The 26,961-nt window shown below is 37.3% G+C and overlaps 1 protein-coding gene and 1 pseudogene across 1 annotated transcript in view; both read left to right on the top strand.

Annotated features, from left to right (window-relative positions):
- Nucleotides 1–26,961, top strand: part of MAML2 (mastermind like transcriptional coactivator 2) — a 414,851-nt gene that overhangs the window by 194,803 nt on the left and 193,087 nt on the right. The gene's annotated exons all lie outside the window — the stretch shown is intronic.
- On the top strand, nucleotides 1,329–2,527 carry LOC127554900 (40S ribosomal protein S15a-like; annotated as a pseudogene).

Genomic DNA, 26,961 nt, shown 5'->3' with positions numbered 1-26,961 from the left:
ACATATCTAGAAGCTGGAAAACATATGACAGGGAATTACTCATGGTTTCCCATCTGTGCACATGTGTGGGGCTGGTGTGAAATTATTGTTGCAAGGGCCTTCTTGCTTCATAATGTACACACAGAGAAAAGATTCCCACAGTTGTTGAGTTTTAAATTTTTTTTCCCCTCACTTTATTAAAGCCAGCTGAGTAAATTCATAGGGACAAGTGAAATGTATACCCACATTCTCTGGGAATATAAATGCCTTTAACATGTACAATACTTCATATGAAATTTATTCCAGGAGACACCACAATGCCATTACATTTTCATCTAGGAGTTTTTAATAGTCATATTTGAGAAAGGGGGGGGAAGATGATTTGAGAATGACACTTATTTTACCACAAGATTTTGAAGTTTTGCTACCCACCAGGATCAGTTCTTCCATTCCTATCCTTGAGAGCCTTAGCAGTTGTTGGCTTAAAGATAGAAATGATCCCCTTATGCCTAAAAGATACACAATCACCTAAAAAATATTTATTTCTTATTCTGTTTCTGGAGTGGTCCAAAAGAAGGAGGAAGGATTGTAAAGACAATTTCTGCATTCAAGCCTCCCAAGCCCTTTACCACCAATATCCAGGAACTATGTATAGATAACATGCCTCTTGCTAATTCCTAGGCTCATAAGGTCTAAAACTAGAAGGATGTTTAGCCATCATCTAACTCACCCCACCTTGATTTATTATAGATGAGGAAACAAATACCTGGAAAAGTAAAGGAATTCGCAGAGAATTACACAATCAGAAACTGGGACTCAAAAGCATGAACCCTGATTACAAAGTCATTGCTTTCTACTATACCCCCATTCTCCCCTCTAACCAGAACAATTGGTATACAGCAGCTACAAAACTAGTATTCATAAAGCACAGATCTAACCAGAACGCCCTCTTGATCTAGTTGCTTCAATGATGTCTTCTTGCTTTAAGGATAAAATATAAAGTCCTGTATTTGGTATAATTGGCCTTCAGAAGTTGGCATCAACTTCCATTTCCAAACTGATTTCATAGTACTGTGGCTCTACATTCCAGACAAATTAACCTATTTGCTATTCCCTGTGGTGAAGTTGCTGTTTGTTGTTCATTCCTCAGTCTCAAAAAGATCTAATGACATCAGAAGGGTGATGTCTTTTTTAAATTTTTTAACATTTTTATTTAAAGCTTTGAGTTCCAAATTTTCTTTCTCCCTCTTCCCTGAGATAGTAAGCAATCAGATGTACACTATATATGAACAATTATGTAAAATCGTCCCATATTAGTTATTTTCTACAAGAAGACTTGAATAAGGTTCTCCCATCCCATCCTCTTTCCTCCATCTTGCAGCACTGCCACTATGGAGAATGAATGTCCTGGCAGATGCTCTCAAAAGCATCAACAATGCAGAAAATCAAGGAAAATGCCAGGTTCCCATTAGGTCATGCTCTAAAGTAATTTTCAGGTTCTTAACTGTGATGATGAAGCACAGTTACATCAGCGAATTTGAGATCATTGATGATCACAGAACAGGAAAAATTGTTGTGAACCTCAGGGGCAGATTAAACAAGTGTGATGTAATCAGCCCCAGATTTGATATTCAATCGAAAGATCTGGAAAAGTGGCAGAATAATCTGCTGCCATCTCATCAATTTGGATTCATTGTGCTTATAACCTCAGCTGGCATCATGGACAGGAAGCAAGACAAAAACACAGAGGAGGAAAAATCCTGGGATTCTTTTTCTAAGAGTGTAAAACATACAAACAAATAAGATGCTCCAATGGGGAAAAAAAGAAGACTTAACTAAAATGAAAAATGAAAGAAAAGAAAGAAAAATTATGTGCTTCAATAAATATCAATTCTTTCTCTGGAGATAGTATGCTTCATTATTAATCCTTTGAGATTGTTTGAGATCATTGTATTGCTGAGAATAGCTAAGTCATTCACAGTTATTCTTAGAACAATATTGCTGTTACTGTGTACAATGTTCTCCTGATTCTGTTCACTTCACTGTGCATCAGTTCATGTAAGTCTTTCCAGATTTCACTGAAATCATCAACAGGATGATGTCTTGACTTGCAAGTGAATTGGATTTAAGTGAGGCAGAGTCATGCAGAGTAATCAGTCTTACTCTTTCCCCCAGTCATCAGAGTCCAGTGGCAAGTGCCCAGCTGCAGTGGGGAGACCTTGACTTTTTTAAGCTAAGGTCTTTACCAAGTCTTGGTTTGTTTGAGGGAACACTCATTCAGTGCATAATGGCTAGGCAAGAATTGAGGCAAAAGATCACCCAGTTTGCCTTCACAAAAGAATCAGTCTGGGAGGAAAAAGACTCTCAGAGTTTCTGGCCAGAACAGAAAGAATTGCTATTTACACTGGTAAAAGTTTAACAAATGACTCTACAAGAAAAAAAATGTACACACAACATGCTTTTAAATTTAATCTGCATTATACATATTTTCCATCACCTTCTTAACCTAGACAATCTAGAAACATAGATTATTTAGCTTTTGTGGACCTCGGCCCCTCTGGAATATATTTTCTGAGAATAATTTATTTATTTGTTTATTTGTTTCATTTACTTATTGATTATTTTAAATGTTTCGGTTAGAAATTGGTATACTTCAATTAGGAGTTAGTGGAAAAGGGCTGTATTTTCTTCCCTTATTTTATTTCATAGACTCATTAAAATCTATATATGGATCGGGATCAAGAATCCTAGCCCTACAAGAATAGAAGTTCTTTGAGAACAGGAATTGTTTCATTTTTTCTGTGTATCTCCAGTATTAAGTGCTTCTGATACATAGTAAGTGCTCAGTAAATGCTTGTTGGAGTGAATCACATATACTAAGAGAATCCAGCATTAGAAACAATTTTAGATTTTGCCCTCCAATTTTTTCTCCTCAGAGCCAGACTTTTATGCCATCCACCTAAGCACTATTTGTATGGTCTTAAAGAAAGGACAAGATGCCTGTAGTTCAAACAATTGTGTGATTTAATTTGGTACATCCTTTCCTCTTTCTAGGAAAGCAACATGGCATATCAGTAGTTAAATGGGACCCCTGTATTCCCAATCATTTACCTTTGGAACTTCTCCATTGCTATTATATCAAGCAATACAAAAGTTCAGGCCCCACGGGGTCGAAGGATCTCACCATTTTATACTAAGTATCCCACCTGAATCCTCATTCTTAGTAGAAGGGTGTATCTTAGTCTTAAAGACTAAGATACCTTTACATTTGCTAAAGAAATTCTCCTGTTCGTAGATCCAGAGCTGGAAAAGATCTAAAAGTTTAGAAGTAGACTCTAGAGATACAAAGCAAATTGAAAAAATTTTCTCCACTGTATATCAAGTAGACAGGAAACAACTAGAGAATAATTTCACATTTTCTGAAGTGGAGAAGAGAACCCTTTCATTACTCAATATTAACCCTGTACATCTTTTTATTTTTTTAATTTAATTTTATTTTATAATAACTTTATATTGACAGAATCTATGCCAGGGTAATTTTTTTTACAACATTATCCCTTGCACTCGCTTCTGTTTCGATTTTTCCCCTCCCTCCCTCCACCCCCTCCCCTACATGGCAAGCAGTCCTATATATGTTAGATATGTTGCAGTATATCCTAGATACAATATATGTTTGCAGAACTGAACAGTTCTCTTATTGCACAGGGAGAATTGGATTCAGAAGGTAAAAATAACCTGGGAAGAAAAACAGAAATGCAAATAGTTCACATTCGTTTCCCAGTGTTCTTTCTTTGGGTGTAGCTGCTTCTGTCCATCATTTATCAAGTGAAACTCAGGTCTCTTTGTCAAAGAAATCCACTTCCATCAGAATACATCCTCATACAATATCGTTGTCGAAGTGTATAATGATCTCCTGGTTCTGCTCATTTCACTTAGCATCAGTTCATGTAAATCTCTCCAAGCCTCTCTGTATTCATTCTGCTGGTCATTTCTTACAGAACAATAATATTCCATAACATTCATATACCACAATTTACCCAGACATTCTCCAATTGATGGGCATCCATTCATTTTCCAGTTTCTAGCCACTACAAACAGGGATGCCACAAACATTTTGGCACAGACAGGTCCCTTTCCCTTCTTTAGTATCTCTTTAACCCTGTACATCTTGAAGCAAGCTCATTGCACATTCTGAGCACAGATAGGATTCCCATTGGCCAGTCTTTCCTTATTATACAAAACCAAAAATGAAACAGCACTTGCCCTTTGGAAGCTTATATTTTTATCAGCAATAATCTTTAATTATAAATTTCTCACAGACTTTTGATAGAAAACTTAAAGAGGTAAAACCTAAAGCAGGAAAGATGTTGGCAGCTAAAATTGGAATCTCATCTCCAGAATAATAATCTCAGATAAAATGATCTTGCCTTTGACCTGGAAAAGCCTTTACAAAGAACCATGGAATTGCAGTCATAGATTTTGGGTACAAAACTCCTGATTTTACCTCTTCTGACCTGTGTGTGTTGTTTTCAGTCATGTCCAAATCTTCTTGACCCCATTTGGGATTTTCTTGACAAAGATACTGAAGTAATTTGTCAGTTCCTTCTACAGCTCATTTTACAGATGAGGAAATTGAGGCAAACAGAGTGAAGTGACTTACCCAGGATTAAGTCATGCAGATATTTAGTGTTTGAGGCTAGATTTGAACTCAGGAAACTGAGTCTTTTTCACTCTAGGCCTGGCACTCTCTCCACTCAACCACCTAGCTGCCCCTATTACCTGAATGTTCATGTGCAAATTGTGAAAAAAAATTAGTGAAAAAAAATCAAGATTAATAGTATTAATTTATATTTATACTTATTCAATTCAGCTTATCAACAATTTTTAAAAACCTACTATGTGTAGTACCAGGAAGAAGCTTGCTACAAGTGGGTAAAAAGTTGCTCTTAGAATCTGGAGATCCATATCCTACTTCAGATATATCCTGATCATGTGACCCTTTGCAAACCTGTTGATTTCATAGTGCCCTGGGCATTTCTCAGAAAATTTAAATTTCAAATGATTTGTCTATCTGCATTGGGGAAGGGAGCATTCATACTGGGAGCTCTCATACTTATTAAAGCATAGATCTTCCTACTCCCATCTGAAAAATAAAACCCACAAAAACTTGCATCTTCTACCTCGAAGGGTTATTTTGTCATGAGTAAAACAATTATAAATTTTATGATGCTATATAGATATTCAATTCAACAAGCATTTATTACATGCTGAAATAGAGGCAGCTAGATGACACAGTAGGGAGAGTGCAAGATTTGGAATCGGGAAAAAATTGAGTTCAAATCCACTCTTAGACTCTTACTGGCTATGTGACTCTGGTCAAGTAACAATCTCTGTCAGCCTCAATTTCTTAAGTAAAATGAGGATGGTAATCACAGTATTTACCTCCCAATGCTATTGTAAGAACCAAATGTGATAAAAGATGTAAAGGGATTTGCAAATCTTAAATCATTACACAAGTTGTGGTTATTACTATTATTTTTGTGTACCAAACATGATACTAAGTGTTGAGGATTCAAAGACCAAAAAATGAAACAGTTCTTATATTAAAGGAGCTTAATATTCTTAGGGGAAAACAGTATACACAGAAAATTAAATGCAAATATATATAGAATCATATCCAGAATGACTTGGAGGTAGGTGTGTTATTATTATCATTTAATAGATAAGGAAACTGAAAATCAGAAGGGTTAATTAACTAGCTAACAGGGGTTAACTTGACTAGCTAGTAACTAGTAGAAAGAGCTAAAACTTTCATGCACTCAGATCTTCTAACTCCCAGTTCAATTTTTTTTTCCAGCTTACCACATTGAATTCATATTGGATTGGGCTGATCCGAGCAATATTTAGCTAGAATAACTAGGCCAAGTACTTAGCAATTTAACTCTTAAGTAGAATTTGAGATCTTAGATAGGATCTCACTGGACTTCAGTTATAATACATTTTTTTACATTTACTGTAGCATCTCAAAGGGGTGTATATGAGTTTTGTGTGTGTGTGTGTGTGTGTGTATGTATATTTCTTCAGAATGAAAAGGGAATAGCCTGAGAAATATGTTCCCAGATGGCTAAATCTGCAGAGAGAACATCCAGCGCTTTTTGCTTTGTCATTAGCACCCTGGCTATGTCCTCTTCTGTGATATCTCTTTTAATGAGCCCTCAAGATGATGCATAAGTTCGAAATAATTCTGCCTGAGCAAGAGAGAATGCAATTTATGATCAAATAAAACAATAGGTTAATTAAACCCATCTCATTGTTTCAAGAAGACTCAACATTTTTCCTTTCACAAGGACCAGTGTAAATATTACCTTGTACTTAAAGAAGGCTTTTTGTCAAAGAAGACTATCCGGTGTTCTCTCTGTTCAGCAGATGCTACTTCTCACCCAAATACTCAGGAGTCCTGGAATGCTAGTTGGTTTCATAGATAAGGTGGGAGGGAAGGAAAATGATCTTCCTCTGCAGCCATTTAACTATTAACCATTGAATCCCTGGGATGAACGTTTTGAAAACATTATGGAACATTAAGAAAACATTATGAACTCTATTTTGAAAAGAAAGGATCAGCAACACTAGAAAGTAACCAAGAGTTTACACTCAAAGTTGGGCTGTCCAGGTTTCTTCCTGTCCTGTCTAGCATCTGAGGTGGGAGACCCTCCTCCTCAAGGAAGCTTACTTCAGTAAGTAGTGTGTGACAAATTTAATATAATTGGGGTGCCAATTTTTAAAAATATGCAATAAGAAGATATTTGAAAACTTTTTAGATATAAATTATGATTTTGAATGGAACCCCTCATCTCCAAGTTTTATTTGCTGTAGTAAAAGGAGGATAGGCTATATATGGGATATCTAGACTCTACCTTGGGCTTTAACACTTGTTAGTTTATTAACCTCTATGAACCTCATTTTTCTTATCTTTGAATTGGAGTTCATAGAATTTATTTTAAATATCTTTCAGAGAAAATGTCAATCTGCACTAGAAGAGAGAGTTACTCACCTGGTGCCTCCTATATCAATAAAATCACAAAACTGGTGGGGAAAAAACCTTGTAAAATTATTATGAGCCTTAAAACATTATGAAATTGTGATTATTATTTTTACTTTAGGATTCATGGATGTTTTCAGAGTGGTGTTGATTTATAGAGGGATTACTCAAGACTCAGGAAAACCTAATTCAAATATTGCTTGTGAGATTTACTAAATCACAGAACCTTCCAGGTTTGGAGGCTAACTTGGAGGCTAATAATAACATAGATGAAGGGAGTTTCTGAATAGGGAGTTCACCACACAGATGAAATAAGATATCCAAAAGAGATTAGCAGTGATAAATCTTGATCTAGCATAAAATCAGAGAATTTTGGATCCAGAGTAGATCTTCAAGTTTATCTAAGCCACCTCCTTATTTAACACCTTATATAAATGGAGAAACTAGGGTCATCAGTGTTAAGTGTTTTGCTCAAAGTCACATAGCTAGTTAATAGCAGATAATAATAGTAATAATAACAACAATGATAGTGATATCTCAGCATGAATCTATCCCTGTGGCTCCAATCTGAATAACAATCCCCAGGAGCCAAAGAGCCAAAAATAAGATTTCTGCTTTGCTTAGTCATGGAAAATCAGCTATACTGGATTGCATTGATTTTTTGAAAAAAGAAATAAAGTCCTTCTTACCTAACATAATTTTTTCTGTATCTTAACTTGTTTTAGAATGGTTTCTGTACAATGCTGCAGAGATCTACAGTAGCCTCACTATTATGACCATCTAAGCGGCCATCCCATCTTACCCTGCAAAGGGAGGGCCCACAACATGGTACAATGGAAATTTACCCAGTGGGAGCTTTCTGGGCTCCTTTTTCACAGAGCAGGGTTCTGGGGGTCTGTCTTTGGCCCTTGTGGAAGGAAGAAACATCAATACATAGGATCATAGTAGCTGGAGAGGACATAAGCCTTATGTTACAGATAATGAACCTGAGTCCCAGAGTGACATGGTTGATGAAGAGAGAGACAGGATTTAAATCCAGGTCTTCTGTTCTGACTCCATGGACAATGAATAAAAATCTATTAAGAACTATTATGGGGCTTCTACAGTAAGTTAGACCACCCAGCTTTGAAATCAGGAAGACTAATCTTACTGAGTTCAAAGCCATCCTCAGACACTTATATCTGTAACTTCCTGGGCAAGTCATTTAATAATAATAGATTTTGACTTAGACTAAACCTCAGTGTTCATCTAGTCCAAAATCATCATTTAATAGATGAGGAAACTGAGATTCAGAAATGCTAAGTAATTTGTCCGTGATCACAAAAGTTTTAAATGACATCAGTAACTTTTTTGAACCAAGTTCTTCTGATCACAAATCCATTGCATTCCATCATTCCCATCTAACTGAACTGAAAATGACTAGAACATTCCCATTCATCATGTATTTATATCTAGGAGGTGGTAGAGTTACTGACCATTTGAAAATCTTTGTTAAACATAAATAAGATGACATTCAGAACATTCAGCTCAACTTCTGATTCTTTAAACTTTTATACCTTGCTTTTCCCTCACCCCACAAAGGGTATCTCCTATCACCCTCGACTACTTTTCAGCTATCTTTTTTATGTTGATTTCTTCAATTAGAATTCAAACTCTTGGAGTACAGTGCCTCATTTTGTTTATACTTATATTCCCAGCACTTAGTACAGTTCCTGGCACATTGTAAGCACTTTGAAAATGCTTTATCTATTCTTTTAAAATCCTGACCTAAACAGCAGAATTATGATTTTTATTCTGAGGGATGAACTTCCCATCTCCTCCATCCAAAGGAATGGATCTCCATAGCTCAGCTAAATGGATGGCAGTAATAGCTTTCTCCTGAAACTTGGAAGCAGCTAGCTCACCTTCTCCAAACTATTTCAGAGCCTGTAAACACACATCTCAAGGTTTCTAGCTTGTGGAGAAGACAGTCCAAGAATGCAAAATTCTTTCAGAAAAGATACCAATGGAGAGTATGTGCCAAAAAGACCTTGAGAGTGAGGGCAGCCAGGTCTGAAACTTTCCAAAGATTAGCAGCCACAAATACCTACCCAGAGTTCTTTTTCTTCTGACTTCCCTGGTGCAGCTGAAAGGCATTATAATGGCCATGGCTATGCAGGCAGACAAAGTGGTTGGGATAGGAGGAAGGCAGGATAACTGAATTCATTGTAACAACCAGTTATTCTTAAAATAACTAAGTTAGAAAAGCCAGTTATCAACTAGTCATCTGACCAAATTCAACTGAAAGTATGACTGAATATAATAGTTGTCTTGGTGGTCAGGCAAGTCACATTTCTTTCCTTTGAGCTTCAATTTCTTCATCTAAACCCAGATTATTCAAAATTATTTCTAAGACCCCATACAGTTCTAAGCCTAGGAGCTTATAATCAGTAGGTTAGAGCAGCATAGTTGTTCCATTCAGGATGATGGTACACATTTTCATTTAGTTTCTTCAACAGATATCACTCAATAGGATCATAGCTTTAGGTAGCTTAGAGGCCATTCTAATCCAACATCCTCATTTTAAAGCTGGGGAGACTGAAGCCAACAGAGTTTAGTAATTTGTCCCAAGTCACACAGCTCATTAGTGATAATATAGGAATCAGAACCAAGGTTCTCATACTTCCTGTTATTGCCAAGTTTTCTTTGAATTGGAAATAGCCAAAGGAAGACCTTGAATTTTAACAAAACAATTTTATTCTATGCTACATGACCCTATCTTTAGTACTTATTTAAAGTACCTGCAAATTTTTTTCTAAGAAATATGACCTCCCAGAAGCTAAGTAGGCAGGTCCAGATCATATTTGACTGATGTTCTCTCCTAATGAAGCAATGTCTAAAAAATGTTCTATAACTGGAAAAGACCTTTGTTAATTTTATTCTAATTTAAATTTTTGCACATGAGAAAAGTAACACCTGGAATGGTGAAGTGATAGATAGTTAGAAGTGGAACGAAGACTAAAATCCAAGTTTCTGTCAGTGTTTTCTGTCAGTGTTCTTCCCACCATGTCACACTGCCTATGATGAATGTAACCTCATTTGAGCATGGATAAGGCTAAAAGTCACCACAGTCTATTCAATCTACCACCACCCCTCCCCAGATCCTAGTCAAATACTAGGTAGATACTAAGCAGCAATAATGTTTTCTCTTTGCTCCAGCATTCCTGGAACGGAAACAAATTGACAGAGAAGAGGGGGAGAAATACCTGAAGTTACCTTGGCATCCTCAGTCCCTGGCTAGCTAAGCTGTCATCAGCATCCAGGCAACCAACAAAAGTAAAAACAACCACCTAAAATGTGCACTGGCTGGCAGGATGGTGATTGCTCAGCCAACTCGTAATATTGCAGGGCCACATTAATCCTGGGGTCCTATTGGTACAAAATTCCTCCATATTGTCCTGCTCTTAGTCCAAAATTCTTAGACTCTGTGGAGAATTTGAATAGGGTAGGCCGTTATTCTTAGGTATGAAGTCACTCTTAGCCTGCAGACAGTAGAATTCTCTTTGATACAATAACACTCAGCCTATCTCTAGGAGCCAGTGTCATTTGGTATTGTGATATTATTTGGAGTGGTAGTCACAAACTGTCTGACTTAACCTAAAATCAATCCCAAGGCACTTCCAGATGACTACCATTAGTCAGAAGTGATGACTGAAGTGCTCATTCTTTCTCAGAGCTCTCCCAAATTTCTGCAGAGCAAAGGAAGGAAATAAGGACCCTTCCCACTAAGCAGCGAGGGCCCAGGAAGGATCTGGAGTGGCTGGACAGAGTCCACAATTACTGATGGCAAGGATGCCTGGTATCCCTGATTATTTCCCCTTTTGCCAAAATAACCCCAGGATCTTCACCCTCCATATTGGTTAATCAGCCACCATAAAAATGCATCTGCAAAAATATAATTAGAAGGGGATATCAAATGGCTTGTTTTTTATTTTTTTTAAATAACTTTTTATTGACAGAACCCATGCCAGGGTAATTTTTTACAGCATTATCCCTTGCACTCACTTCTGTTCCGATTTTTCCCCTCCCTCCCTCCACCCCCTCCCCCAGATGGCAAGCAGTCCTTTACATGTTAAATAGGTTACAGTATATCCTAGATACAATATATGTGTGCAGAACCAAACAGTTTTCTTGTTGCACAGGGTGAATTGGATTCAAAAGGTATAAATAACCCAGGAAGAAAAACAAAAATGCAAATAGTTTACATTCATTTCCCAGTGTTCCTTCTCTGAGTGTAGCTGCTTCTGTCCATCCTTGATCAATTGAAACTGAGTTAGATCTCTTTGTCAAAGAAATCCACTTCCATCAGAATACATCCTCATAGTATCGTTGTTGAGGTAAATAATGATCTCTTGGTTCTGCTCATTTTACTTAGCATCAGTTCATGTAAGTCTCATGGCTTGTTTTTTAGAGCCTTTTTGCAAGGCTCTTTTAGAGTCTTTTAGTTATAGGTGAGCCAAAAGAGTTGTAGCTCAAGAGCCCAGGCCTCTGTCATTTGCCCAATATCAGATATTGCAGCTGGTATTGTATAACCAAAGATGCATATTATTTTGAAATCAGTGGTTTCAGTCAAAGGCTGTTTAGAGGCTGTTATATTCATCCTCTTTAGGCCTCAATTTCTTCATCTGTCACCTTGTAGGTCATTTTCAAGGTCCTTTTAGCTCTAAAATACTATGATTTCATAATTCTAAGAATTAAACTATAAATTCTGAGGATGGAGAAGAGTGTCATTTATTTTGGATACTTTGATTTCTCTTTGACAAAGCTTAGCCTTGAATAAGAAATAAGAAAATACATTTTTCTCCTTTCTGTGCCAGGGTGGGGGAACTATGGATATGCAATACTGCACATGCTGTCAGATCTGGTTAATGTGTGAGTTAGTTTTCCTGAACTATCTTTTTCACCTTTTCTTTCCTCTTTCTTCTTGGTTTCAAGGGATTCCTCTCCAGACAGGAAATACAGGAAGAATATATGTGGAAATTAAGTTTTTTTTTTTAAAGATGTCAATAAAAATATGAAAAGGAATGGGGGAAAATAGTTGTTGACTTGACTTAAATTAGGAAAACAGCCCTTGAGAATATCTACCATTCTCAATAAAGGAGGCCCTTGGGCCTGAGTTAGGACATGGCTGGAGTGAGCTCCTTAGCAAAAGTTTTTCTGTTGGGAGTTATGTGGGGTAACGTTCTTACCTCCAACCACAGGAACAGTCTTAGTTTCCAGGTAGACCTTTTAGTTCACCCATTTAAGCCAGAGACCTTTATAAACCATGCTCTCTCTTTTTTAAAAAAGAAGCCTGTGACATGCATTTGGCAAAGGAGTAATATGAGTAATGAAATCTTGGCTCTGGTGAGCATTCTAAAGCAAGAGTTTTGTGAAACTTGCAAATCCTTGGAGGAAATGCTAGATCCCAGAGACTTGCATAGCATGGATTACACTAATCCAGCCAGGAAGTGATAATGACATGGATATATGAGCAATATGTAGAATCCATTGCAAATGAGGGCCTTTTTTTTTTTTAAAAGAAAGGATATGTCCAGCTTTTGAGCTTTAGATATCTAGATTTTCAAAGCAGCATTGAGAAGAATCCTTCAGGGACTCACCTCACCTTTAGGTAAATATTAGTGTTTTCTAGAGTGATGGAAAAAAATGAATTGCTCCATTTGGATGACCCAAGAGACCTTTTGTGAAGAAGGGTAGATTGGCTAAGTTTTGGGATCTTCTTTGTGAGGTTTTCGATAAAGGTGCTAATAAGTGGTCTTATGATTCTCAAACCCTGAGTTGTAGCCACCAGTTTACTTTATTCATGAAGCCCATTCTCTTTCTAAAAGAATAACCAAAGCAGCAGTTCTCAAACAAATTTGACCATAGGACACTTTGAGACTTCAGTCATGCTGGTGAAACCCATAAATGCTGGTCCCAGATAGTATGGCAGAGAGAATAGGATTCTGAAGGTCTAGTTTTGAGTCTTGTCTCAGAAGCTTACTGGCTATAGGACAGTGGGCAAGTCAGCCTCAGATTTTGCATCTGTAAAATTGAGAAAGTGATAGCACCTATCTGTTATAACTGCTGATTTTCAGATCATCAACTCTGGGAGATTTAATTGTTTTGCCCTCTCACAAACCAGCAAAACCAGGTTTTCCAATTCCAAAGACACTGTTCTTTCTACTATATCAAGATTGGGCAATACAAATATATTTTAGATGCAAGTAAACTCTTTTTTGCTTCAATTAATATTTTCTTGGTGGTTGATTCACAGAGTCCATTGAAATGTCTTGCTTTTGACTTCCTTTGTGTATTCTTACCACTTCCTGGGCCCAAAGTTTGCTGAGCAAAGTATAGTAAAGCTTGAATTATGGAACTGGCAACCAGTCTCTTGTGTATCTAACTTCCAAGGACCAGCTTGGCTATGCTCAGAGAGGTCATCATAAGAGGACCAGTCACCAAGTGGTGACTTTTTCCCAGCTAAAACAACTCACAATGTGAAGGAGAATCTACAGAAGTGATGGGGGGCAGGGAGGAAGACTCCAAAGCAATATAATCTCACAGACATTTAAAACCTTAAACTATAATTATTACCATTTTCTGTTCCTTAATAGTTACATCTTCTTAGGGCCCAAAAGAAAGTTAAATTTCTTGATGAATCCAGAGTCCAAGCAAAAGAATTTTATCATCAAGTTAGAAGTAACCTAAATCTCCTTCCCCTCCACTGCCCACAGTGGTACCTAGGAATCCAATTTGACTCTTCCCAATACTTTGTCAAACAGTGGTTTGGAAACACTGGAGTCATAAGGAGCAAGGTGACTTCTGGACAAAGCTAATTTCTTGAGGGGAAAAGGCCTTTGCAGCTCACTGAGAATAGTTCAGCCAATCTATTTCACTAGAGAAAAATCCATAAGATCACCTAGCAAAGTTTTATCACTGGACCCACACATATTCTTGTTTGTGTCAATCTGCACACCCTAACCATTTAGTCAACCTATTGGATACTATCACAAAGGCCACAGAACTTCACTTGTTAAAAAATAATCAAGCAGCAAGATGGGCTCTGCTTCAGTTGCCATTAGTAAAGACTATTGGGGGGGGTCCTCAACAAGAGTCCATCCTCATTGACTCCCATTTGCTATTCTTATTTGATATAATTCTAGTCACTGGAGTCCCAATCCTGTGTCATCACAGTGAGAATATCTTGTTGGAAAGACCTGAACACAACTTCATTATTTTTTATATTCTCTTCTTCAGTCAATCACCTTTGCCCTCCAACAGGTACTACAGTCTTATTTTCTACATAGGACATTACCTACATTTTGCAGGTAAAATAATGTATGGCTAACATCCCTTCTACATTATATTGCCTATAGGATTACCACTAGAATGATTGCTATACTCAGGATAAAAGCAGATGAGGTTGAAAGGTCAGCAATAGTTAGGGAGATTTTAAACAATACTGACAATATCTATCCCAAAGTCTGGTCAAAGCACATTGATGTACTTAAAAAGTAGATTATATTTGTATATGTGTACACACACACACACATATACATATACATATAATTTCTTCTACATGTAGAGGTTAGGAAAACAATGCTCACCCTAACTCCCAATCTGGAAAATCTGCTTAAAATTTTTTTTGGCTCTCCCTCTGTATCAGAGAAGAATTCTGAATTTTTTAATGGGATATTTACAGTATCTTACTGTAAAATTTGGGTTAAGTTTTTGATCGTAGACTCTGTGAGATCTATTGGCTTTTGCATGTTTATGGCTTCCATAAAACTCCCCTCAAGATTCCCATTTAATTTCTTATGCCAAGCCACAATATATAAAAACCATGATAGGGAAAGTTGCAATGTGGAAAGAATAATTCTATATACACGTGTGTGTCTTTGGATGTGTCTATGTGTGTATGTATATACACATCCACAGAATGAACTTGATCATCAGCTCCTATCCACTAGAAGTCTGCCCTGACATTAATCATATTATTCTACCTATGGTCGGAGTTTTTTGGGACCTCAGGAGTGAGGGCATCTGTCAGCTCCAGACTGTCTCTCTCCTATGGCACCCCCAGAGTCTAGGTAGAACTATTCTGGGGTTCCCAGGAAGCCCCATTCTTTTTTAAATTATTCAGGGAAACCTTGACAGATGGCAAATTGTTATGATTACTCTCTTCAGAGCTTACCACTGTGCACAGTTCTTCCCACATGCAGACCTGATCATTTCAAGACAGACATAGAGCTGGAGAAGGTTCAGAAGATAACAAAAAAAGATTACTAAGGGCAGGGAGAGGGGAAAAAGAGATGCTACCAGATGAGGACAGGCTAAAAGAATTTGGAATTTCCATCAGGGAAAACAAAAAAAAATTAGCTCATGAAAGGTATGAATGGGAGATATAAAGATTTGTTTGTAAAATCTCATAATACCACTACAGTTTTCTCCCTTTTTTGGAATTCCTGCAGTTCAGCTAATTATCTGTACTGCACATTGTAGCACTACTCATATGCTGTCTGATAGACTGACCTGTTTCATCTGTGAATGTTATTTCCCTTCAATAAAACTGAAAAGCCCTTAGAGTAAGTATTGAGCCTTGTCTTTGAAGTTTTATTTCTATCTATATTATATTTGTGTTGTATATACTGCTTATTTAAAAATTGTCTCTACCATTAGAATGTCAGCTCCTTGAAGGCAAACATTGCTTTTGTCTTATGTGCATGTGTATGTTTATCCCTGGAAAAACAGTGCCTGACACATAGTAGATGCCTAATAAATGCTTATTGATGAATTAATTGATTATTTTTGTCCATCCCATAACACCTAGGACAGAGCTGGGCATGTAACAGGCAGGACTTGGTAAACTGGATTGAATTTGGTTCCATCCAGCCACACATATTTATTGTACTTTTATTTTATTCAAAGTCCCAGCTGTGTCATTTTTTCTATCTTATTCTGCTCATTATATAATATTCTTTACCATAAGTCAGACTACACATTGATGATGGTAACAAGGAATTCCTCTATTTTTTCTTCCTCCTCTCCAGTTTCTCATTCTTTTCTTTCGTTATTTCCCCAGGATTCACAGAGAAAGACATAAGGAAATAGGTTTACATTTCAAATAGCCAGGCATACTATTTTGACCTTTCCAAAACCAATCCAATTAAAGCAAACAGCAGATGGCATGTGAGAATGTGAAAGTCAAGGGGTATAGGGAGAATTATCAAGGCCTCTTGATCTTAGATTTTAGATCACAGCACACTGCTAAGTGTTGTGAAGGAAAGGAAGCACTATTCCTGCTCTCAGGAAACTTACAGTCTTCAGATAAAGCTGAAAACAGAGAGGATAAATGATGACTACACAGATAGTAAAACAAAGAGGTATGTGGTGAACTTGGGTCTTCTGACTTCAAACCTTGTACTCTCTTCCATGGAAGGTGGCTTCTAACTTGGGCTTTGAAATTAGAAGAAGATGTAGGAATTTGATTTTTAAAAAAGATCAAGAGCTAGGAGTGTGTTTTAAAGTCTTAAAAAAGGGATCCAAGGGCAGTTAGATGGTACAGTAGATAGAGCATCCATCCAGGGATCATACTGGTCATACTGTAGTCAATCAGTGAGACCCAGGTACCAACTTGGTGCTAGCAATTCTTGGTACTGGTTATCTTGTTCCTTTGCACTTTGAGAGTTTTAAAACTTCACCTACATTTATCCAAAGACAATTTTTTAATATCCACATTATAATCTGGATTCATATTCCTTGTTTTTCTGGTCTTTTCTTTCTCTTTTAATTGAATCACAACAATGCTACTAAAGAAATGAATTGAACTTCCCTCCACTGTGGCTGTGTCTAATCCCTACGATGGAGCTGGGGTTACTCATGCTCTTGGTTGAGACACAGTGTGGGGACTCTTACAATCACTGGAATTATGGGATACATCTACTATTTCCAGATATAGGGCCAAGAGAATATTAGGTTTGAGCCCTGGGATTTTTTTTCTCCTCCTTTTTTAATGCAAAAGTTCCAGCCCAAACATGAAAAGTTATGGAAAGAGACTTAATTGGGCTTGCTTTTCCATGGATTTGATTTTTAGTCCCTTGAAAAATCAGGTAAAGGTTTTTCTCACAGAACACTTGGCTGAACACAAACCATTTTCTGTCCTCTCTTGTCAAAATCTCGGATCTCAAAGTGGTTTTCAAAAATTACTTCATTTGTCCTTATATGACCCCTTTGAGGACACAGTATCCTGGTTGTTGTTGGGTTTTTTCTTTTTCCTGGATGAAAAAGGTGGAGCAATTGTCTTAGCCTATAAGCATCTGAGGCAAGAACTGAGTCTTTGGGGAATTGAATCCCTCCATATTGGATTAGTAGTCCTCCCTTCCTTCCAGCAGTCTATGCTGCCCAACATCAATATTCTGGCCATGAATACAAAGTAAACTGAGCATAACCTGGATCATGGGATAAGGGATTGATAGGAGGGAAAGATCTCAGAGGCCATGTAGTTCATGTCTCTTCTTTTGCAGAAGAGAAAAAAGGAGGAGGGAAGACAAGATTCAAAGCCACCCAGGCATCAGAGGTAGAATTTGAAAGCAGCTTCTCTTACTCCAGAGCCAGTACTTTCTTTTTAATTTGTTTTTTCTATTTTTTTCTTTTCTTTTCCTTTTTTCATTTTTTTTCTTCATACAACATTGATTGTACTCTTGGAGAAGAACCTACTGACATTACACTAGGGAACAGCTTTGGTCTTGTCTGAGAAAGTTAGAATGAATGTCCTGCATCTCAGATGTTAAAAGTTAAAGTGACCAATTTAATAATTCTCTATTAAGAAGAAACAAGAAACTTGGGGCAGACTGACATAGGCAAGCAGCCCTGCTGGGTCATTTCCAACCTGCAAAGGGAGGTAAGAATCAGAAGAAAACAGTTTTCACTATATAGTCAAGGAGACAGAATCTGGCCACACGGACAGATGAAGACACCAGATCATAGAATGTAAGCATGTCAGGGAAGCAGGAGCAGTTCCTATCTGTAGGGAGGCCTAGAGCCAAGTCTGTGATGGCCTGGAAATATGAACCCAAGAGGGTTTCGTCATTACAATTTTCCTCTGCTGGCTTTTATCGAATGAAATGAAGATGCATGTCATCGTATCAGTATGGTGCAAAGACAAGAGCACTGGGTTTGGCATCAGAGGCCTAAGGTGTCAAATCCTGTCTGCTATTTACTAGCTTGATGAACAAATGAATGATTGTATGACCTGAGGAAAATAATTTAATTTCTTTGGGCCTCAATTTCCTCTTCATAAAATTAGATTAGATGATCTCTAAAATCCTGTGTCACTAAATCTATGCATTTATTTTTTAACAAAACGGTCTCTTTTATTTTTCCTTTTGTAATTATTCATGGTATGCAAATCATCAAAAGCTGTCTCATCACTTGTGAGTCACAGATTCGCTGAGTGCCCTTGTTCAGGGTGGAACCTCTTTTCCAGAAGTATAACTTGCTTTGCCAAGGCCTTTGGGGGTTCCGAGAAAAGCATCCTACGTTCCTACCCCAAGCATACAGATTCAAGTATGGAAAAATGACTTCCTCTCATCCCTCTGAAACAGAATAAAAATGACCACACTTCCAAGCAGGCAGCAACATTCACTAAACCATCTACTATGTACTAATTGTGAGGGAGATAGAGATGGTAGAACGGATTTGATGCTTGCTTGTTGCTGTAAGGGATGTGAACAAGGATAATGAAAATATAGAAATAGGTTTATAGAGAGGGGATCCTAGGGTACCTCTCAGAATTGTGTCTAATATGTCTCTTCATCTCTTTCTAGTTTCAAACTATTGCTATTATCCCCACTCCTCATGATAGAAACTGGTCTTTTGAGCTGAGAATTCAGAGCTCCAGGGGGTGTCGGGAACAACTGTGATGGAATTCCAAGTATTCGTTTAAAGTGCCAGGTTGTGTCATGATGTGAGCATGAGGACTCATAAGATGTGGTTTGGGGTGTTCTCAAGAGCAAGCTGGCCAAAGATTTTAACTAGGAACCTTGAAGAATTGGAACAAATATGGAAAAATGATTTGAATGGTAAAGGAAGGGGAGACTATGACATCTGAAGATTAGCTGAAGGAGCTAGATAGATAGGCAAGAGGTGTTTATCAAAGAGAAAAGGAGATTATAAGAGATATGATAGCTATATTCAAAAATTTGAGGAGATATTACATAGGAGAGGAATCAGATTTTTCTGTGAGACGTAAAAAAGCAGAACCAGGAGCAATGAATGGAAATCACAGGGAGAAACATTTGGAGCAATTATAAGAATTTCCTAAAAGTGAATGCTATCCCCAGATGACATGAATGTCCTGTGGTATAATACATTCCTTGTAAATTCAATTCATTTAACAAATATTTTACTCACCATATGTAAGGCAATGTATTATGCAATCAGTCAATCAATAAACATTGATTAAGCACCAACTAGCACATAGTACCCAGTGCTACACTAGGATTACAAAAGAAAAGCAAAAGACAGTTCCATTTCTGAGTGAGACCTCATACAAACTGTTATGTATAAGTAAGCTATATATAGGAAAACATATTAAAGATACAAAACAAAGATCCTACGAAACCCTTCCTACCCTCCATATTCTGCTAGGGGTATACAACATGTACATAAGCAAATACAAGGTATATTTAACTTTAAGAAGGAAGGAAGGAGAGACAGTTAATAATTGGGGAAATCAGAAAAAGATTCCGGTAGGAGGGAGAACTTTCCAGATGGGGGCCTGATGGAGATATTATAAAGAAGATTCTGTGATTAGATGAGCCTTGAGAAACAAGCTGTACTTGAATCTTATAATGGATTATATTCATCCCTCAGTGTATGTGTGTGTACACACACATGCACGCACACATGTTTACAAAAGTGATATTCATGAGCATTCAGTTCAAAGATAAAGTTTCTTTGCACTTGGAATATAAATATGAATAAGAAGCATTTATTAAGGGCTCACTGTATTCCACGCACCAAACTAAGTTCTAATGATACAAATACAAAGCCCCAAAACAATCTTTTCCCTCTTGGAATTTATGCTGTAATAGGGTAGAAATACATATAGACAAGCAGTGGTCAGAGAAGGGCACTCAAGCCTGGAAATTTATAAGGATGGTGAGCGGGACCATAAAGGAGTGTATTGATACACTCCACCCAGAAGAAATGACAGGGTCAATCTGATCATGATTCATGGTTCCAAAACTGGAGGACAGAAAAAAGGAGGGTATGTATTCTGTAGAGTACCACTTTTAGGATGGCAAAGCAGTAAGGTAAGGTTGTGACAGAAGTTTCTAGAGAGTGGGAGTGAAATGAATATTATGTTTGCTTCATTACACATCTATATCAATAGTGATTGTGATGTCTTTATAATACATAGATACAAGTCATCTTGCTGAAAACAGATGCCCTTGCTTTCATTATTGTCCAAAATCACCTTTATCTTAGTTATAGATTATATAGATATAATTTATTTAAATATAAGCATGGAAGTAATCTTGATTTTATCGGAATAACTTGTTTAAATATAAACATGGATATAGATGTTAATTATATAAATATAGATATTACTAAAGATGTAGATGTCTCTAGCTTGGAGATCCTTACCTATAAATTCATTGGTTCTGAGAATTCCCAAAAATGAAATTCCTCCAACCACTAATAAAATTGATTATCAGCTGCTCTATAGATTATAGTCTTGGAGGGTTCCCTGAATATTAAGATGTGAAATTGTCTGCCTTAGGTCACACAGTCAGTATGTGTGACAGACAGAACTTGAATCAAGGTCTTCCTGACTCAGTCCAGCTCTCTGTCTACTTTGTCTCCAAATATAAAGGTATGTGCAGACCACATTATAAAGGGCTTTAAAAGTCAAAAAGATTTCCTATTTGATCTTGGAGGCAATAGGGAGCCACTGGAGTTTATTGAGTAGGATAGTGACATGGTCAGATCTGTGCATTAGAAAGATCATTTGACAGCTGAGTAGGGGATTGATTGGAGTGGGGAGAGTTTTGAGGCAGAGAGACCAACCAGCAAGCCACTGAAAAGTCTAATTTGTGAGGGCCAGAACCACAATGGTGGCAGTGTGAGAGGAAACTATGGGGCATAGATGAGAAAAGTTACAAAGGAGAGTCATCAAGATTTAATCATAGATTGCATATGGGTGATGAGAAAAAGTGAGAAATTTCAGGATGACAGCTTGTTTATGAGCCTGGATGACTGAGAGGTTGGTGTTCTCTCAGTAGTAATGAGGGAGGTACGAAAAGGAGAATGATTTGGGGAAAAGATAATGAGTTCAGTTTGGATATCTTAAGTTTCAGATGTTGAGGACATCCAGTTCATGATTGCCTTTATGACATTTCAAATTCAAAGATACTTCACTTCATACAAAAGATATATTTCTCAGAGACAAAAAAGAAAGTTTCTTTTGGGGCCTAAATTAGGTAGTGTGACTGTGTAGACAGATGAAGTTGGATTATAGCCAGATCTCCATTTTAACTGATAGTATGGGGACTAATATTTAATGTTTGCTAAACCATATCTCTTTTTGCCAAGAGTGTCTTTTGGAAAGGTTGTGGACATTAGGACTACAATTTGATGATGTTGGTGGTAGGATAAGGGTAGGGGGAGAAGACCTCCAAAGTGGGGAAGGGGCATGAAATGGGAGGGAGGAGGTTCTCTAGACAAACAGCCTCCTTCACAATTGTGCCTCAGGCCAGCCACAGCTGGAAGAGTCAACATGAAAAAATGCCTTACATTCTTTCTGACTGAATTGGATAATTAGAATCACTTAATGGAAGCAAATCTGCCTTCCCTGGTCCCTTCACCTTTGATGAGGTAGATTGAGCTATTTCCTATATACTCAGAAGGATCCTTATGCTGGCAGCTAGGCTGATTGGAATGGGATGATTATCATTGAGAGCTGGTCACTGAGAATGCCCTGATGTCTTTGAAACATCTTGTTACAATACATTGGTCTTCTCTAAGCAACCTGGGACAGGTCTTTCTTATACCAAATCAGCATTTTACTTTGGCAGCTAGTTTTAATTGCCTCCAATAATATTCATTGCTGAATATTATTGCTGAGCCAGTTCTGATTTTTCTTTTGTTTTTCAAAGCTGGATTATAAGAGATAGATTATTGATAAACATATTAATATGTCAAGAAGTTAAAAGAGTATTTAAAAACAAGTCTACTGTCCTTTATATAAAGACTGTCATATAAAGCACAGGATAACATGAAAGTAAAAGTGAATTCAATGAAAATTGCCATCCTCAGCTCCCAAATTTTAAAGAAAAGAAGCAAGCAGTTTTGTGCTCCTGAATGCTTGCTCAAGATATGTCATATCATCCCATTTAAAGTGAGAAGTGAGAATTATAAAGTACAAGAATTAGGCCACCAGACAGAGAATTTTCTCTCAATGGTCTTTCTGTCCACCATCTCCTGTGTAGCTAAGAAATTTGGAAAAGGTAAGGACAAATATGGAAGAAAAGGGAAGAATCTAGACTCTTATTCTAGTAATTAAAACTCCAACCAGATAACTCCTTGGAAGCTGCAGAATCCAGTGCTATAGGAGTCTGACGCTCTTTTCTGGTAGTAGCAGAATTAGATACTCATTAGACTGGTCTCTTTTCACTTCCTGGGTAGGCTGCCTGTGATTCTCCCACCTTTAAAGACCTGGTTTAATGCCAAGAAGAGAAACTATAGGCTTTCATTACTTGGTAAAGAAGGTGATATAGAACTAGGAGGTTTATGGGATGATAGGAATCCTGAAGAGAAACAGGGAAGGTAGGTCCTAGGCTGAAGATGTTTGAAATCTATAAAATAACAGTCGGGTTAGAAACTGGGTGAAAAGAAACCATTTCTTGTGTATACTATTGACTTATGGTGATTTCCCAGCATCTCATAGGGAGATACATTCTTTTCCCAGATCTTTTTTTCTCTTCACCCTGATCTTTTTTATCCTCCCCAAACAAAAATGACCTACTCTACTTTCTATGCCATCTAGGCCCAGCTCAGTGCCTTTCAAGGTGACCACTTAGATAATCTGATAAAGTAATCTGTGCTAATGTGTTAATGGCTTTTAATGACTTAATGTGATGCCCTTCCTAGCTAACATACGTCCATTTTGACAGAGACATTCTTGTGGAACAATGCCTTACCCAAAGGGGTTATTCTCCTAGTAGAAATTTCAGGGTAATGAAAGAGCGACAGCCCCTCAAAAAAATCAAAGGTTACCTACAGTCCTTTCTTGGATCTCCCTGAGGAATGGTTGAATGTGCTAGTTATCATTGTTTCCCATACCTCAACATTTCAACAGACTTCCACTATATTTTCACCATGTAACTCCCTCAAAATCAAAACAACTCCAAACTACATTTGAACCTCAGATTCAGATATATAGCTGCTCTAAGAGACATGAAAAGCTGTTTTACCTGATAGAATAGGACCTCTTTTATTTGAATCAGCTCTGAAAGAAAATCACTAAATCTGAATGAATAGAACAAATCTTAATACCCTATGGGAGGCAGGCAGACAAAACCCAATAAAAGTAAAGAAAGAGACAGTGTGCTGGTTTGTTTTTCATAATTACTTATTCAGAGTGGAAAGGAGCAGTGAAAGAAGATTCCTGTTAACATGTCTGGACGTGACGGATGAGGTGTACTCATCCTGTATATGCAGGAGAAATGAATACAGTCTGTGGTCTTGTTCTGGGAGATGGTTCACTGAGGACAGGAATGTATTTCTATCTGAAAAGCTGGAGATAAACACCGGGCGTTTTAGGCATCATTCTCATTAAACTTATATTCTCTTGCAATTCATTCAGAGTGTCAGGTGCTGTGACTACCATGAGACAGATTATTCCTTTATGTGGCCTGTACTCTGTAGTGCTGAGAAGATAGCCAAAGAAATTCCCTTTTTTAAAACAAAATGGAGGCAATCGAAATGCATGAGCTTTGCCTGGCCATACCACTAGGGGTCTGTGTGTTGTAGACTGGGGATAGGAGACAACATGCATTATGGTTTCATTTATACTGCTTCCTTCCAACATAATAAAACATAATTTTGGTTCTTTGCTTCAAGTTAGTTCAGAAGCAGGAAAAAAACCTCAAATTGGGAATTTTGGGCCATGTTGACTTTTGCTGTTTTATTTCAGTTTATAGATGGAGAAAACTCCACATTTTCCCTCTCTGAAACATGCAGTCTTTATCCATGACATAGGTGATCCTAGATTTGCTGGTAGAAATGAAAGAGAAAACCTGTGAGTTAAGAAAGCAATGCTTAAATGTATGAGATTCAAGGAGGGTGTTATGCTAGTAGGTACCATGTCCTAAGACCTCTGGGAATTCCAAAAGTGCCTCACAAAGCTGGCATAGTATAAAAAATCCCAACCTTGAAGTTCAAATACTTGGATTTGAGTCCAAACCACCTTCCCTTCCATTTATTTATTGGATAATTTTAGGTAACTGAACTGCTCTGAGGTCTCAGTTTTCTCATTTTTTAAAAATGGGAATTTTTCTTTTACTATATACTCCATCAGCCATTGCTCTTAGGTTTTGTTAACTCTTCATGACCCCATTTGAGGTTTTCTTGGCAGAGATACTAGAGTGCTTTGCCATTTCCTTTTCCAGGTCATTTTTACATGAGGAAACAGACAAATAGAGTTAAGTGATTTGCCCAGGGTCACACAGCTAGTAAGCATTTGAGATCTAGTTTGAATTCAGGAAGATGAGTCTTCCTGATACTGATACCCACTTCTAGCCTCCATTCTATCCATTATGATACCTAGATGCCCTAATTTGAACTTTAGGAAGGGTCAAAAGAGACAAGGAGGTGAAAGTCTTTTTGTAAAATTCTAGGTGATTTTAAGGTCTTATTATTATTAAAATACTTAGGAATTTTAGATTGAGCTGTGATTTCATTTGATGAGAATTCATTTCACTTAGTTAACCACAGCTCTATGTTAGCTAGATGACACAATGGATAGAGCACTGAGCCTAGCGTCCAAAAGACCAGTTTTCAAATCTGTCTTCACACCCATGCTTGATGTGTGAGTCTAAGAAAGTCACACGATCTGCCTCAGTTTCTTCAATTGTACAATGGAGATAATAAAAGTATTTACCTCCCAATGTTGTTGTGAAGATCAAGTGAAGTAATATTTATAAAGCACAAAGCTTGATGCCTGGAAGAGGGCAGGCACTTAATAAATGCTTGGGTCCTTCCTTCTTTATTACTTAATCTGTGTTTCAACTTCTTATATGTAAAATGGGAATAGTAATTGAACCTCCTCTCCTGCCTTCTTCTCCAGGGTTACTATGAGGATAAAATGCAAATATGTATAAAATTATTTTGCAAACCTTAACATGCTATATAAATACTCACCACATGCAAGTCTTGTGCACATCTTTCTCTCAATCTTCCACATTAAAAGTGCTAAAGAACATCCTGGGATTCCTTTACTGTCTCAGGGATATGAAAACAGTGGTCTGAATGTATATTTGTGGTCTCTCATTCTTTTCCATGGGCAGCCAGTCTCTATTTCCAGTCACAAATGTCCTTGATATTTTTATACCATTTCTCAAACAGAAATCAATAGTGGTCATATGAAGCAGGCTACTTAGACTCATCATGTGTCCTTTCACTTCCTTTGCATGATCTGGAATTGTGAGTGTTCTGAGATGATAGTACTCCATGACTTCTGGCTGTAAGGTATCACCAGGAAAATATTGGGGTTAAAAGTATTGAGAATCAGGCAAAGAGACAGAGATAGACAGAGATAGAGAAACAGAGAGACAGAGAGGAGAGATACACACAGAGACAGAGAAACAGAGACAGACAGAGAGGCAGAGAGAGGGATAGACAAACAGAAACACAAAGACAGAGACAGATACAGATAGGAGACACAGAAAGAGAGAAAGAGACAGAGACAGAAAGAGAGACAGAGAGGAGAAACCCACACAGAGACAGAGACAAGAGACACACACAGAGAGACACAGAGAGATAAAGAGGTAGAGGCAGAGACAGAGAAACAGAGAAGTCCTAGTCTGATGCCTCATCATAGCAAGGAGGAGATGCTATGCCCGCCAAAGTTTGCTTGAGACCTCAATGTTTGATATATCTAATAGAAGCAGACCGTTTCTCTATCTAAGGTATGGTCAAGCTAAGTACATAATGCTACCACAAAAAGGTTGGCCATTTGGTGTTGATAATGAAAATGATGACAATGATAAGCATTTTGACTATGATGCTCCATGAGCAAAATACAAAATGGTACTCAATCAGCCATTTTCCATTTCCATAGCAACTATAGTAGAGTGACAAAAAAGGGAGAAAAAGTGCTAAGAATCATATAGTTTTTAAACTGTTTAAAAAACACAAATTTAACTGTTGCTCCTTGTCGAGTTTCCAATGAGTTGAAATGTTGTTTAAGGAATTGAACCTCCTCCATATAAACATTCTTACTGATATGATAGAAAAAGACAATACATGCCCTCTAAAGGGAAAGACAGTTCAGAGTTCCTCCGATTGGGTTTTATCACATGCCCAAAGGTAACATGAAAACATCACTTTATAGGACACTTGATTATCTCACTTTGCTTATTCTCATCATGAGCATAAAGCAAAATGACCATTATGAATAAATTGCAATTTGTGATCAATTTCTATTTCAGAGGATGAAGAAGTAAAGAAATCCTATGAAGATTTTGACAAGAATCTAATAAAAATCAGCATATTGTTGGCATTTAATGGCATTAATACAAAGATTAACATAGGAGAGGGTGGTAGAAAGCAAAAGAGGTTATGTGGAACCACTTACAGCTGTACAACATGGATATTACTGGATTTTTAAAAAAGATTTATTGATTCATTTTTGTTAT

The sequence above is a fragment of the Antechinus flavipes genome, chromosome 3 (genome assembly GCF_016432865.1).
Source record: "Antechinus flavipes isolate AdamAnt ecotype Samford, QLD, Australia chromosome 3, AdamAnt_v2, whole genome shotgun sequence".
NCBI lineage: Eukaryota > Metazoa > Chordata > Mammalia > Dasyuromorphia > Dasyuridae > Antechinus > Antechinus flavipes.
Note: the sequence above shows the minus strand (reverse complement) of the source record. Positions and strands in the feature narration are given on the sequence as shown.